The following is a 13,848-nucleotide window of genomic DNA, read 5'->3' on the forward strand; positions in this document are numbered from 1 at the left end:
CGGAAGTACGTCACGTCGGTAGTTCCGGACGAAGCCCGCGAAGTCGAGCGGAGTCGAAGCGGCCCGAGCGGCCCCGATGCATTGCCGGCCGGCGCGCAGGAATCGAATGTTGCGCGCCCCTATGCTGCGGGTGGTATACATCACAAGGGCAGGGGTGCTGTCTGGTAGTCTTATAGTTATGCAGTGCGAAACTGCGTAATAAGATCATAAAATTCAGCCAAATTCATCAGTTCTTTGACAGTTTCATCTGGAATGGGAAACCCTGCTGTACCAGGACCTACTGCAGCTAAAAGGGACTGAAAAGGTTGAAGTAGTTCTTTGTGAGAAAGAAATTTGTCATCAATTGTTGATACCGTCTCATCCAAAAAAGGAATATAAAATTCTCTCCTGTAATATTCCTCTGGAGTGTCAGCTGGTGTAATGCACCTTAGCATTTGACGACCTACAACACGGGGCTGCACAACTGCTACACTGAATTCTCTACAGACATCTGAAGCCTTTTTAAATATTGTGTGGAAAAATTCCTCAACATTTTGGCGCATGTTTTCCAGTGAGGCCTTCAGACTCATTGCAGAGTTTACTGCTAGTCTGAGATCCAAATTTACAGTTTGAAGGTACTTGCTGAGTGGTAATGTAATTTCAAAAACAGACTATTACATACAAGGCAATAAGAAAATCACAATTGCATATCGCACATACAAGCATCCTTGCATCTGTAGCTGTCTTTCTGTCGCTCCATAACCCTGCAATCACGTCAAGAGCTGCCAACATAGGCTCAAGCAATTCAATAAAGGAGCGAAGAGAATCATGTTGTTCAGCCCATTGAGTAGGACACATTCTTTTCAGTTTCTGTGCCCTAGGCATCTCTTGCATTTTATTGATTTCGTCTTTAAGTACATTCTGCCTTTTTGGGAACTTAAAAAAGTTCGCAGTTTCAATAGTTCCCATGCAGTTTCTTATTTGTGGTAAGCTGCAACCTTGAGACAGTGCAAGGTTGAACGAGTGCGAAGAACAATGAACATACTGGGCTTTCGTATGTTTTTGCTGAACAATTGCTTGGGCACCTCTCAAAGCATCACCCATAGCTGCTGCCCCATCATAACCTTGGCCGACCAACTTTTTTGTTTCTAGCCCCACTTCATCCAATGTTATACAAATTGTATTTGCTAAGCCAGCCCCAGTACAATCCTTTACTGAAATGAACTGCAGAAATTCTTCATGGACTACGAAATTTTCTACAAATCTTGCACACACTGCTAGTTGAACTGTTCCACTTACATCTGTTGTTTTGCCACACATTATTGAAAAGAACTTAGCTTGATAAACTCTTTCAACCAATTTATTTAGTATTATGACATTCAGGGATGATATAATTTTATTTTGCAACTGCCAGCTTATGTATGTGGCATTTGAACCTCCTGTTGACAGGTTTCCTTTAATGCCTGATCTCCAGCCTTAGCTCGAAATTTTAGAAGATACCTAATTTTACCTTCACCTATCTTAGGAGGCTCTTCCAAATTAAGGGGTCCTGAATCTTGTTAGCCTCTAAAGGCAATGCCTAACCTGGCAAGGAAAATAGCAGTCTCAATAATAGGTTTAAGGCTCTCTTGATTCCTTTCAATCTGTGACTTAAGTTTTCTGTCCAGACTAATCTCTACACTTTCTTTCAAACCTGTGTAAGTTTCCAGAAAGTTGGCAGCTCTTTCCATACATTGTGCATGATACCGAGTGTTAGCATGTTTGTTAAATTCAGATTTTGCATCCTTCCAATCTCTGAATGGCTTTTTCACTAATTTTCCTGCATATGAAGACTGATGCCCTACAGTAGTAGCAAATAAGCTGCAGTACTTACAGTATGCACCGTCCTGTTCTGGTGAGTAGACCAGCCATCTCCACTCTGTCATCCACTTCAGCTGGAATTTCAGATTGCGATTTCCTGATGGTTTGAAGTTGAAGTCTGGTGTCCATGGGTTTTCTAATAGATCCTTCCTAGTTGCATCATCCATTTGAAATATTGCATATAAATATTTGGACATAATGTTCATGTCAATTAAAAATACTCAAAAAAAATAAAAAAATAAAATAGTACTTACAGGCTTGCTCATGGCTAGTCCAAAATCCTTTGAAGATGGGGCAAATAAATTCCCCAGTTGAGAAGTGTCCATTTTTTCGTTTGAAAACTTGGATGTGCTAGCATGTGGAAAGGAGCTGATACTCGATACCTACATCTTTCTGCTGTTCAATGTTGGCTGTAGATATCATGGCCATGTGTTCATTTCTAGGATCCTATGGACAAAGAAAAATACCAATATTCCAAGCCTGTAGCGTAGTTCAAACGTCGCATCAAAACATTAAATTAAACCACTTCCATAGTGTTTCCTCAAAAGAATTAATCTATGATGGACTTCAAACATTTTCCCTGAAGTAATTTTGAACAACGCGCCCAATATTATTAATCTCCGACCCCCGCGTTCGCCAGAAACAACAAAAACTCACGCATCGGCAGTCTGGGTTTGAGATTATATTAAATTTTATGCAAAAATTAAATATATTATTTACAATTATTTGCGATGGAATTTAGAATAATATGTGATACTATAATAATATAAATAACAGGAAAACAAAGTAAATAAAATGGATGTGCGTCCTAACCTAACTTGGTTACAATAACAAAACTTTGACTTATCTATTTGCCGTTCAATAACTAACCTGATTAATTAATTTTACATTGAAAAGTATTTTTAACAAGATAATTAGAGTCTCGTTTTAAATAACACAAACTATCACATGAGAGAAAATACAATAAAATAATTATAATAATAAATTTTCGGTAACCAAATGCTACAATCTAAAAACATTATAACTTAAGCTTCAACCAAAATTTGACACCAACTTATAACAACTACAGTAGCAGTAGCAGTAGCCTAGGTACTTACGCTCGCTATTCCTAAAGGGCTTCTGATGCTGTTGTGGCTGAATCAATGTTTTCTTCTCTGCATTTTTTGATCTTATTAAAAACTTGTCCATGATTATAACAGTGATAAAACCATCAGTGTAATATGAGATTGCAGATAGATAACAGTTTGCTAGAAGATGCTCACAGAATGAACAATAGCCGTGGCTGTCCTAGCAACGCCAAGTGCATTCGCTCATTATCTATTGGCAATATATTGAACTACGACTAGCAAACACTTGCTACACAAAGACCAGGCAACTCTACTCTGTTAAGCTGGATGAATATCCGCCATCTTGGATTTTTATTTTATGACTGTAAATAATGTAGTCTGTTAGCACTGTAGACGTACTTATTCCTCGGCATTAATCGTTTTTAACCATTATTATTTTGGCTCGGGGGGGGGTTAACACCCAACCCCCCCCCCTCCCACGCTGCGCCACTGGTATACAAATGTATGTCCGGGCACAGGCGCGTGGAGCGAGGAGACAGTCCGCCATCTTGGATTTGTGACTTCACTGCGGCCATCTTGGATGACCTTGAACTTTGGCCTTGACCTTTGACCTTCAAAATTTGCCCAAAGTTTCCATTTTTTTTGGAAAAGGATTCTACCAAAAAATCTCAAAAGAATTTGAAAAATAAAAACATTCTCTTTTGAGAGAAAAATTCCCATTTCGAGGGAAAATTTTCCGTTTCTAGTCCATAAAAATACCAGCGGCTAGAAATGTCCATATATAGGCTTAAGAATCCATGTCTACAGCCTCCGATAAGCCTCTGACATCATCATGGATTATGATATCTCATTGCAATATCTGTTATGGCCGCAATCTTGAAAATCTATACTTATTATCGGATTTTAATGAAAAAATTCTAAAATTTATAAAAAAAACAATAAAATTTTAATAAATAAAAAAAAATAATGTTGTGGTTTTCATTACAGCCGCCATCTTGAAAATCCGTAATTTTTATGTTAGGAAATCGGGATTTTTTTTTTAATTTATAAAAGAAATAATCGAATTTAATAATAAAAATTTAATAAAAATTATCTCAATTTAAATGTACACTTACGCCATGGAGCTTGGAGTCCTCGGTTCAAAACCGGCGAGGTAAAAAAAAAATTACGACAGGTCCTTCCTCCACGGAAGCTATCGGCAGACTGACCTCCCACCACTTATGCCAATATATATATATCGTCATTTAATATGATGTCATGTCCGCCATTTTGGAAATTTTTTTTACATGGAAATAATTTTTTAATTTATAAAAAAATAAATAAATTTTTAATAAAAAATCTTTAAAAACACCATTGCACATATCGTTATGACCACCATTTGGAATTCTAGAAATTTTGCATTTTTCATAATGCCCGCCATCTTGGATGACTATGACATCATCGCTACACTTTATGTTACGTCCACCATATTGTATTCTAGAATGTTGCACTTTTTGTTACGGCCACCATCTTGAGAAACTGCAATTTTTATGCTAGAAATTTGGGGAAAATTTCAAAAATTATATTAAAATTTATTTATAAAATTTTAATAAAATAATATTTTAAAATGCAATTATGCCTTGTAGTCCTCAGTTTGAACCTGGTAAGACAAAAAAAAATTGTCGACATATTTCCTCCACATTAGCTGCAGGCAGACTAAGCTCTCACCACCAGTACCAAGGTATATATCGTCAGCTGGTATGATGTCATGTCCTCCATCTTGTCTTCGTCCGCCGGAGGACACCATCTTGTTTTCATCTGCCAGAATGCACTGAAGCCTTTTTAGTTTAATTCTTGCCCACTAGAGAGCAGTAATCATTTATTATTACTGAAACCCGCCATCTTGTATTTGGGTGCCATCTTGGAAGTTTGTAATTATCTAGCTATAAATTTGGAACAAAAATCCAAAATTCATTAAATAAATCTACTATCAATATACTGATTTATCCGGTCAGTTCCTGTCCTTGGTTCGATACTTGATCGAAGCAATATATTTTCATTTTATGTAAAAATAATAATTTCAATAAATCATGTTTAAAATTCTTAAAGAGGCTTAAAATCCTCTACTACCATTATCATATAAGCAATCAAGACCATCTTGGAAATTGGTAATAATTAACCCAGAAATTTAGGAAAAAGTTCAAAATTCATTAAATAAATTTTCAATCAAAAAACTGATTAATTAGATCGACTTCGGTCCTTGATACGATCCTGGATGATGCAAAAAAATTAAATATAACAACAGTTTAACATAATAGTGAAAGTTTCGAGAAATTAAACACCACAAGTTCTTTCACAAAATAAATTTTATTACTTAATTTATATTCTACTATAGGATCACCCTTCGAAGGTTAGCAATATTTTTAACATTTAGGTCCGCATAGGCGTGAAATGACTAATTCTTAGCTCCAATAGGTTTATACTAGACAGAGACCAGCCAGAACCTTTACTGACATAGTCCTCCTCTTCTTGACAGAGTTTCTGGACACCGTGATTAACAGTTTGCTTCATATCGTTAGAACTGTAAATCACTGCAGCCTAAGTCTTGAATGCACACTTCTTCACTTTGTCATCTAATGGATATGGCTTTCCATATATACAGTCCAACCACAAGTTATATTTCAAAGGTCCGTTTGTTGCTACGTCATCAGTAAGCTGATTGATTATGCCCTGTCTGATATCAAGAAAATTACAAATGTCCTTCGACTCACTTAACATAATTTATATAATAGTAGACTTTCATTGTTCCACGAAATCCAGACTGTGCCAAATAGAAGCCATTATTTTTCATATGTAATCCACCGAACACAGTCTTGGGTTTAGTTTCATGTCCATACGTCATAGCAATCGGTTGCTGCACTTCTGCTTTTTGCTTGTACGCTCACGAGTCTCCAATATAAACCGAGGAGACGAACTTTCTACAGGTAGTTCAACAGTAGGCACACGGACTTCACCTTTACAGTTGTTCACATGTCGACGCAAATTATCAATTCGAGTAAACCATGTATGGCACTCATCACAGCGAAACTTCATGCGCGAAGGATTATTTGTACATTTACTCCGCTCATGTCTCCGTACATCATGTGCAAATGCAAACGTCGTATCGCAGTAGCCACAAGGATGCCTAGTTGAAGACGAATCCGAACCAGATGTCGATGTAACTGTAGTTGTACCATTTCCAGTCATACTCTTATGCAGATCAATCGTTCGCTGTTGCACGGAAACCTTTACTTTCTGCCGCACTGCAGGGCCTTTGCATGACTCCAAGTGATGCTTCAAATTAGTATTTCTTGTAAATTATTTGCGACACTAAATACAGCCAAACATTTTACGATAAAGGTTCTTAGCGCATTCTCTCTTCTCGTGTCGACGAGCATGGCTGATGTTTGAGAAAATATTGTCACAGTAACGACATCGATGTTCGTTAGTTGTTGACGATTCGCCATCCATTGAAGTCTCCATCGAGGGCAAAACAGCGTTCGTCGAGGTTTCCTGTACAGCCAGAACTACCGGCATTAAAGTCTCTTCTGTTGGTAGTACCACGACTTTTGAAGTCTCCTCCAGTGTTGACTTCGCCGTTGCCAACGGGATCTGCTCCATCATCGTCGTCGCTGACGTCAGGGTTTCCGTAGTCGATGGTACAACCTCCAACGAGTTCGACGTTAAAGATGGTAAAGATACCACCGAGTTCTCAAGAACAGGTAATTACACAACTTATGCACCAGAAGAAACAAACTAGGTGATCCTTACACCATCGACGACAGTAACAAACTGAGCGACCTGCTGTCTAGGACTCGCTTATATACATGCACCGGATGGAATAATACGCTAGTCAAATCAAGAACAATTTACTATAATACTAGAGTCAAAACAACATTAAAAATGGAAGCCCATATGATCGAAAAAATTCGATGCAGTGAGTTACGTTCTCATCTCAGTAATTTGATCACACCAATTTATGCTAGGCTCCAAAGCTCCAACAGCAATAAAGCTCCAACAGCTCCAAAGCTCCAACAGCTCCAAAGTTCCAAATGCTCTAACAGCTCCAAAGCTCCAACAGCTCCAAAGCTCCAACAGCTCCAAAGCTCCAAAGTTCCAAAGCTCCAACAGCTCCAAAGCTCCAAAGCACCATTCGCTCCAACACGTAATGTTCACGCAATTGACACGCAATGTACGCACAATACACGGAATGAACACATAGTTCACACAGGAAATGGAATGAACACACAGTACACACTGTAAACGGAACAAACACGCAATGTTCACACAATTGACGTGCAATACATGCAATGTACACAATTTATTTAATGAAAAAGAAGTACATTTGGGGGGAAATTCTACAAAACGGAAGCACATCTAACGAAAAGGACTTACATTTTCACGTACATTAAACTCAGTAGGTTGCGTTCGATAATTTTATGTTAGGATACAATGACCCGATCAGTCATTGGCTCCAACAGTGATTGACTCCAACAATGAAAGACGTCAAAGGTAATTGACTCCAAATAGTCTTAGGCCTAGCGCTATTTGACTACAAGACTAGGAGGCTACGAAGATTCGAGACTACAGGACTACGTGTCTACATGAGGACTACAAAGATACAAGTCTACAAGGCTCCAATTGCTGCATCTGTCTTCGGCAGAATTTTCTCTTTGGCTTCAACTGCTCCAGCAGCATTATGTTATAAGGTTACAAGGCTACTTTGTTACGTAGCTACAAGTCTACGAGTCTCCAGGGCATCAAGACTACACGACTACGACTCATAAGGTTACGAGACTACGAGTCTACAAGGTTACGCGACTACGAGCCATGAGGTTACGAACCTACGCGATTACACGTCTACAAGGTTACGAGACTGCGAGGCTACAGGACTACGAAGCTTCCAGAACACAAGGTTACGTGATTGTGTGGCTACAGGACTACGAGGCATCTAGGATACAAGGTTACATGGCTACGAGACTACTTGGCTCTAACTGACTACAATAGCACCATTCAGTTGTAAGAGTTAATTTATCTCAGGCAAAATAACCTGTTGTAAGTAGTCCCGATTCTTGTCTTCATATGACGCCACGTTGTGCTTGCAGGTAAATAATAATTAGTTCTTTTATGTGGGATGCGGGATGCTCACTAAAGCCTCAATTCCACTGAGGCAACATTTTGGGCGACATGCGACATACGACAATGACGCACAGGCTGTTGGTTTTCAACTGAGGCAACACAGTGGCATGCGACAGTGACGCATGCCACATGTCGCCACTTGTCGGGCCGACAATATTGCCGCATGCCACAAAAATCGGGCTGTCGAACAGTGTTGCCCTCGATCCGGCAGTGTGTGGATCGGTGCGGCAATTTTTGGGCGACATCATGGAAGGGCCCAACGATAAATCCGTGCAGTTTATAGAAGACTATCGTAATGCCCCTGAACTATGGCAGTAGTATGTAAATGACGGATCTGGGACAGGGTTCAGGGTGTGGAGACAGTGGAGCCGACCGCCATATTGGATTATGACATCACGGTGGCCATTTTGGACTCAAAAATTCCTCAAAAATGACTCAAAATGACTCGAAAATTCCCATTTTGAGGAAAAATTTCTCATTTTCTTCCACAAAAATTCAAAAATTAGGATTTCGAAAACCTCAAAATACTTTTGCCTTAGAAAGAACACAAATTCCCAAAAGAGGCTTAATCATCCATTTCTAAAGCCTCTCATAAGCCTCATTTAGGATTATGACATCACTGTTGCAATTTCCGTTACGGCCGCCATCTTGAAAATCTCTATTATACGATTTTAATGAAAACAATTTTAAAATTAATAAAATAATTAAATTAATAAAATTTGAATAAAAAATATTTTAAAAACATACATTTACGACATGGAGCTCGGAGTCCTCGGTTCGAACCCGACGAGGTCAAAACTAATGAATAATACATTTGTCACTTTCATCGCATAAGTACAAATTGATATATATAAATGGTAATGTAAACTAACGCGTATATTTTTGTTTATTTACCTTCACAACATGTATCAACACCTTTGTAAGAGCCCTGCAGACATCTGGTACAATTCGTGAGATGCTGGGTTCCGAGACACGAAACAAGTACATCAGAGACGCGTAACTGTCGCTACTTGCGAGAAATCTGAGTGTTATCATTAATCGCACTTTTGTTGGAATTGCTTCACGGAAGTTGGTGTCGCACTTTGTTATAGTGGGCATAATCTTCTGTAGCAAAATGTCGAAGTCTTCCTGACTTATCTTCACAAAATTTCTGAAGTGAGCATTTTCGTCAGCACACAATTTGTCATAAAATTCGTTTTGTCTCTCTTATGGTCTGATGAATAATTCGCGCCTCCACCACCGGGGCCGTTTCCTCCTGCAAACATTCGCAATCACGATATAAGCTGCAGCCGCAATAGTCTATAAAGACATCCTTGTTGACCGTAATCTGCCAGGAAACTGTCAATTCAGTGGAATTGCGTTTGTGACATGCTACACGTTTCGACAAGGAGCGCATGCGACACACGGCAACACATGTAGCATGCGGCACCGTACCTTCCCGCAGACAACAAGCCGCATGCTATACACGGCGACAGCTGTCGTCAGCCGCATGCTACATGTTGCCAAAATGTTGCCTCAGTGGAATTGTGGCTTAACGATCGCAAAAGAAGAATGGCTTCGCTACACACCAAGGAGAAGGAAGTTCCTCTTGCATGTTAGAGTTTCTCAGATGTCTCAGAACTTATTATTTGACTGAGTAATGGTTGTTAATTTTTTGAATTCCACCAAGTAAAAATTTTGCAAGTGCTAATTTTAGCAGGAATTCAGGCCAATGTGGCTGGGATTGTGAAATAAGGGACCAGGAGGGGCATTTACGTTAGGTGAAGGAATAGTAAGTGGTAGCAAGGAGAAGATGATGCCGTCCGTTTTCACGAGTTACTTTATTTCGTGAAGAATCCTGTCGCAGCCTGGCCAGCACGTCGCGGAACAGACGTCCTCCCCGCCGTAACCCGGAATCCCGGAGAATAAATTAGAGGGAAGCAAAATTCGACCCGGCCTGACGGGGAATGCAGTCCCATAGCGAATCGTACCGATTGCGAAAGTTCAGCAGTGCTACGTAGCACGTACGCGACCTGTTACGTATGCGGAGATGGTTCTGTAATGTAACGTACTGACTTGGAAAGTTCGGCAGTTCGAAATAGCACATACACGGCCTGTTACGTATGCGGAGAGAGTTCTGTAACGTAACATAATGACTCGGAAAGTTCGTCAGTGCAACGAATCCCGACACAATGCAACTCGACTGCAGAGGCAGTCCCGTACTGAGAGCGAACAACGTTGCCACGCGTCCCGAGCGGAGCGGAGCGAGCCCACTGCTGGTCCGCTCTGAGTCTGACAAGCCACTGCCCTTCTCCGCCCGTCCGCGGGCCGCGGAGGAGGAGAGGGGAAATCGGCCGGCGTGGGAGAGGCCCGTCTCGCAGTGCGCCAGGCTGCGATTACATTACTAACATAGCACTTGAAAGAATCACAGAATTATTAAACGACGTGACAAGTAATTAATTAATAAAACGAGAATACAAATTAATTAATGAGTTACATATTAAAGACAAGCGAAGTATTTATACAACATTTATACACACTATTCAAGACGTGAGAGTTCTGTTATGTCACACGTATATATAATCGTGGAGGCTCGTGATTACTTAAAAATGTACATAAAAAACATAACTATTTACAACACCATGACGTCCGCTGACGTACCAGGCGGCACGCGGGTGCGTCCCTGCTCGTATCACTTCACCAACGGCGCACTAGGGGGCAAATCTCCCTTAGGCCCACGTCGGTGGACAGGTACGGCCTCTACATCTGAGAGGGTACGACGACTTTCGTCATATGCCCCCCCTCTCCCGAGGCCGTCCTGGCACCCGACGTCGGCCTAGGAAGGTAGCCGCTGTTGCGCCCGGCCACGTGTCTGGTCGTCGCAGTCAGTTACATCACTCCGCACAGGTCGAGCGAACTGGGGCAGGAGCTGCATAACACTGCAGCGCAGCCCCCCGGTGGCCATATGTTGTATGTTTCGGGGCTTGTACTGACCCCCCCACTCGTAGTCCCAGAGGTAGCGATGGGCAGTCATCTCACGCGTGGACCGGCACAACGCCGGCCCGCTCCCCGTATGAGTGGTTGTCATCGGCTCCCCGAAGGGCAAGTCCAGGACCACCTGGGGGGCCCTGTCGACGTCACCCTCCCCACTGAGGAGCCTGACCATCACCCCGTCAGTCACGTCCTCGTCGACATCCGTCCTCGTCACCCGCCGTTCCCAGGGGTGGGTGCGTCTCCGTTTACCTCCCTGGTCAGGCTCTGGTAACATCACGGGGTCGTTGAGGTCGACAAAATCACCCAGGATGGTGTCGTCATTAGTCACGACCTCAATGAGTGGCCCGCCGTCGTCGTCGGGCGGAAGCACCCAGTCCACAAAGCGCTCCAGCTCTACTAATCTTGCGCCACGCGGACCCCTTCCGCCCCTCCTGTCGGGCGTCCTTGCCCCGCCCCCACTCGCCGGACGGGAGCGGTCGCCCCCTTCTGACGCTCCCTCACGGGAGGCGGAGTTGGTTCTCTGGTGATGTCATGTCCGTGCATCGCGTCCCGTGGGTCGTCGTCCCCGTCTACGTCCCCGCTTACCACCCTCCGTCCCCAGGGGTGGACGTGTCCCTGTCGATGTCCCTGGTCAAGCTCCGGTGGCATCACCACGGGGTCACTGAGGTCGACTAGTATTCCCATGGCGACGTCGCCATTGACCATGTCCTCAACTAGTGGCCTGCTGTCGTCGTCGTCGTCGTTTGTCCCATCTGCAGCGGATGTCATCCCTGTGTACCTTTGTCATACGTCTGTCGTGGTCCTCAGCCTGTCAATCACCTCCTGCGGGCCTGTCCACTTAGGAGCCAGGCTTGCGTAGAAGCCCCTCTCGCCAGACGACAGGTGATGACACCTGACAAAAACCTGCTGGCCAGGCTCCAGTTGCCCTGGGGGCTGGTGCGTCTGCGGCGTGCATCAGGCCAGGTAGTCTGCCTGGCGTCGTCGGGCGTCTTCGCGCAGATCGTCCGTAGTCGTGTCGTGCGAGTCGGTGAGTGTGCGTGCCTCCCTGGGCAGAGCGAGGTTTCGGCCTTGCACCAGTTTAGCGGGGGAATGGCCCGTGACAGCATTTGTCCGATGGCGCAGGCAAAACAGCAGCGTCGGCAGGTGCAGGTCCCACTTGGTGTGGTCCTCGTCCAACCGGAAACACAGCTGAGTCTTAATGTCCTGATTCCGCCTTTCGGTCAGATTCGCGCGCAGATGGTAGGTGGGTGTCGTGTGATGTTCCACCCCCCAACCCTCGTAGGACATTCGCCAGTTTCTCCCTGTGAACTGCACCCTGGTGTCCGTCAGGAGGACTGCGGGGTACCTGTATCGCGGGAAGAACTCACGCTCAAGCAGGGCAATCACGGTGCCGGCCTTCACGTTTGGCACTGCGAACGCCTCCGCCCAGCGGGTGAGGACGTCCGTGACCACAATGATGAAACGCCGGCCACGGGACGTGCGAGGATACATTTCCATGATATCAACCGCCACACTGTGGAAGAGATCTCGGGGCCGTCGCAGGACCTGTTGCTCCTTGCTGTCGGGTTGTCTGGACTTCCGCTCCTGGCAACGCAGGCAGGCGCGCACATAGCATCTCACTTCCGCCGCATCGCCAGGCCAGTGGAATGTCCGTCTGACCTCACACAGCATCTGCTCCGCACCCGGGTGTCCCGCCAGGGGGTGGTCATGCAGGTAGCCTATGACCCAGCGCCTAGCCACGGGCGGCACGTGAGTCTGCCACCTGCTCGTCCTGTGAGCCCCCCCTGGTCTGGAGCACCCCGTTCAGACTCCGACAGCGCGATATCACCCCTTCCCCGCACTCCGTCAGTCGAGTCTGGGTATCGGGGTCCCGGAGCTGCACAGCGTGGACCCACGAAAGCAGTTCGGTCATAGTCTCTGGTCGCGCGTCAGGCGCAGGGGCAGTGGAGCTGGACAGTGCGTACAACGCACACGGCCACGGCACCGAGTCCTCGACCCCGCGTTCGTGCTCAGGGAGGAGCACCTCCCAACCCTGGTCGTCGCGGAACTCGTTCTCAGGATCCGGATTCTGGGACAACTCGTCGGTCAGCAGATTCTCTCGTCCAGGAACGTGTTCGACCGTGAACGAGAATTCCTGGATCAGCATGGCCCACCGAGTGAACTTAGACTTCCGGCCCTGAGCAGAGTCTAGCCAGCGGAGGCATTGGCTGTCGGTTCTCAGCGTGAATGAGCGCCCCTCGACGTGGTAATGGTAGCGCTGCAGGGCCCAGACCACTGCAAGACACTCCTGCTCATTCACGTGATACCTCCGTTCAGCCTGTCCAAACTTGGCACTGGCGTACTCGATCACACGTCTCATGCCGTGGTCATCCACTTGGTACAGCACTGCACCCATCCCCTTCTGACTCGCATCTGTCTGGATGAAAATGGGGCGGCTGGGAACCAGACGTGAGAGCGTGTGACAGTTCCTGAACCGGTGTTTAACCTGCCGCAAGGCCTCGTCCGCGGCTGGGGTCCACCGGAACTTAGTCTTTGGCGACAGTAGGTCCGTCATCGGGGCCGTGATCGTGGCGAACTCGGGGACAAAGTACCGCAGCCAGTTGAGCAGCCCCAGCAGCTTCTGGAGCTGCTTCCTGGTCCTCGATGCCCCCTTCCCCTCGATCAGCTCCAACTGCTCGGATCTAGGGTGGCACCCCTCTGCCGTCACTATGTGTCCCAGGAACTCGATCTCAGTTGCCCCAATGTGACATTTCTTTGGGGCACAGGTCAGTCCGTGTCTGGCCATACGTTCTAGCACCAGTGCCAGATGGTG

This window comes from Bacillus rossius, chromosome 2 (genome assembly GCF_032445375.1).
Source record: "Bacillus rossius redtenbacheri isolate Brsri chromosome 2, Brsri_v3, whole genome shotgun sequence".
Taxonomy (NCBI): Eukaryota; Metazoa; Arthropoda; class Insecta; order Phasmatodea; family Bacillidae; genus Bacillus; species Bacillus rossius.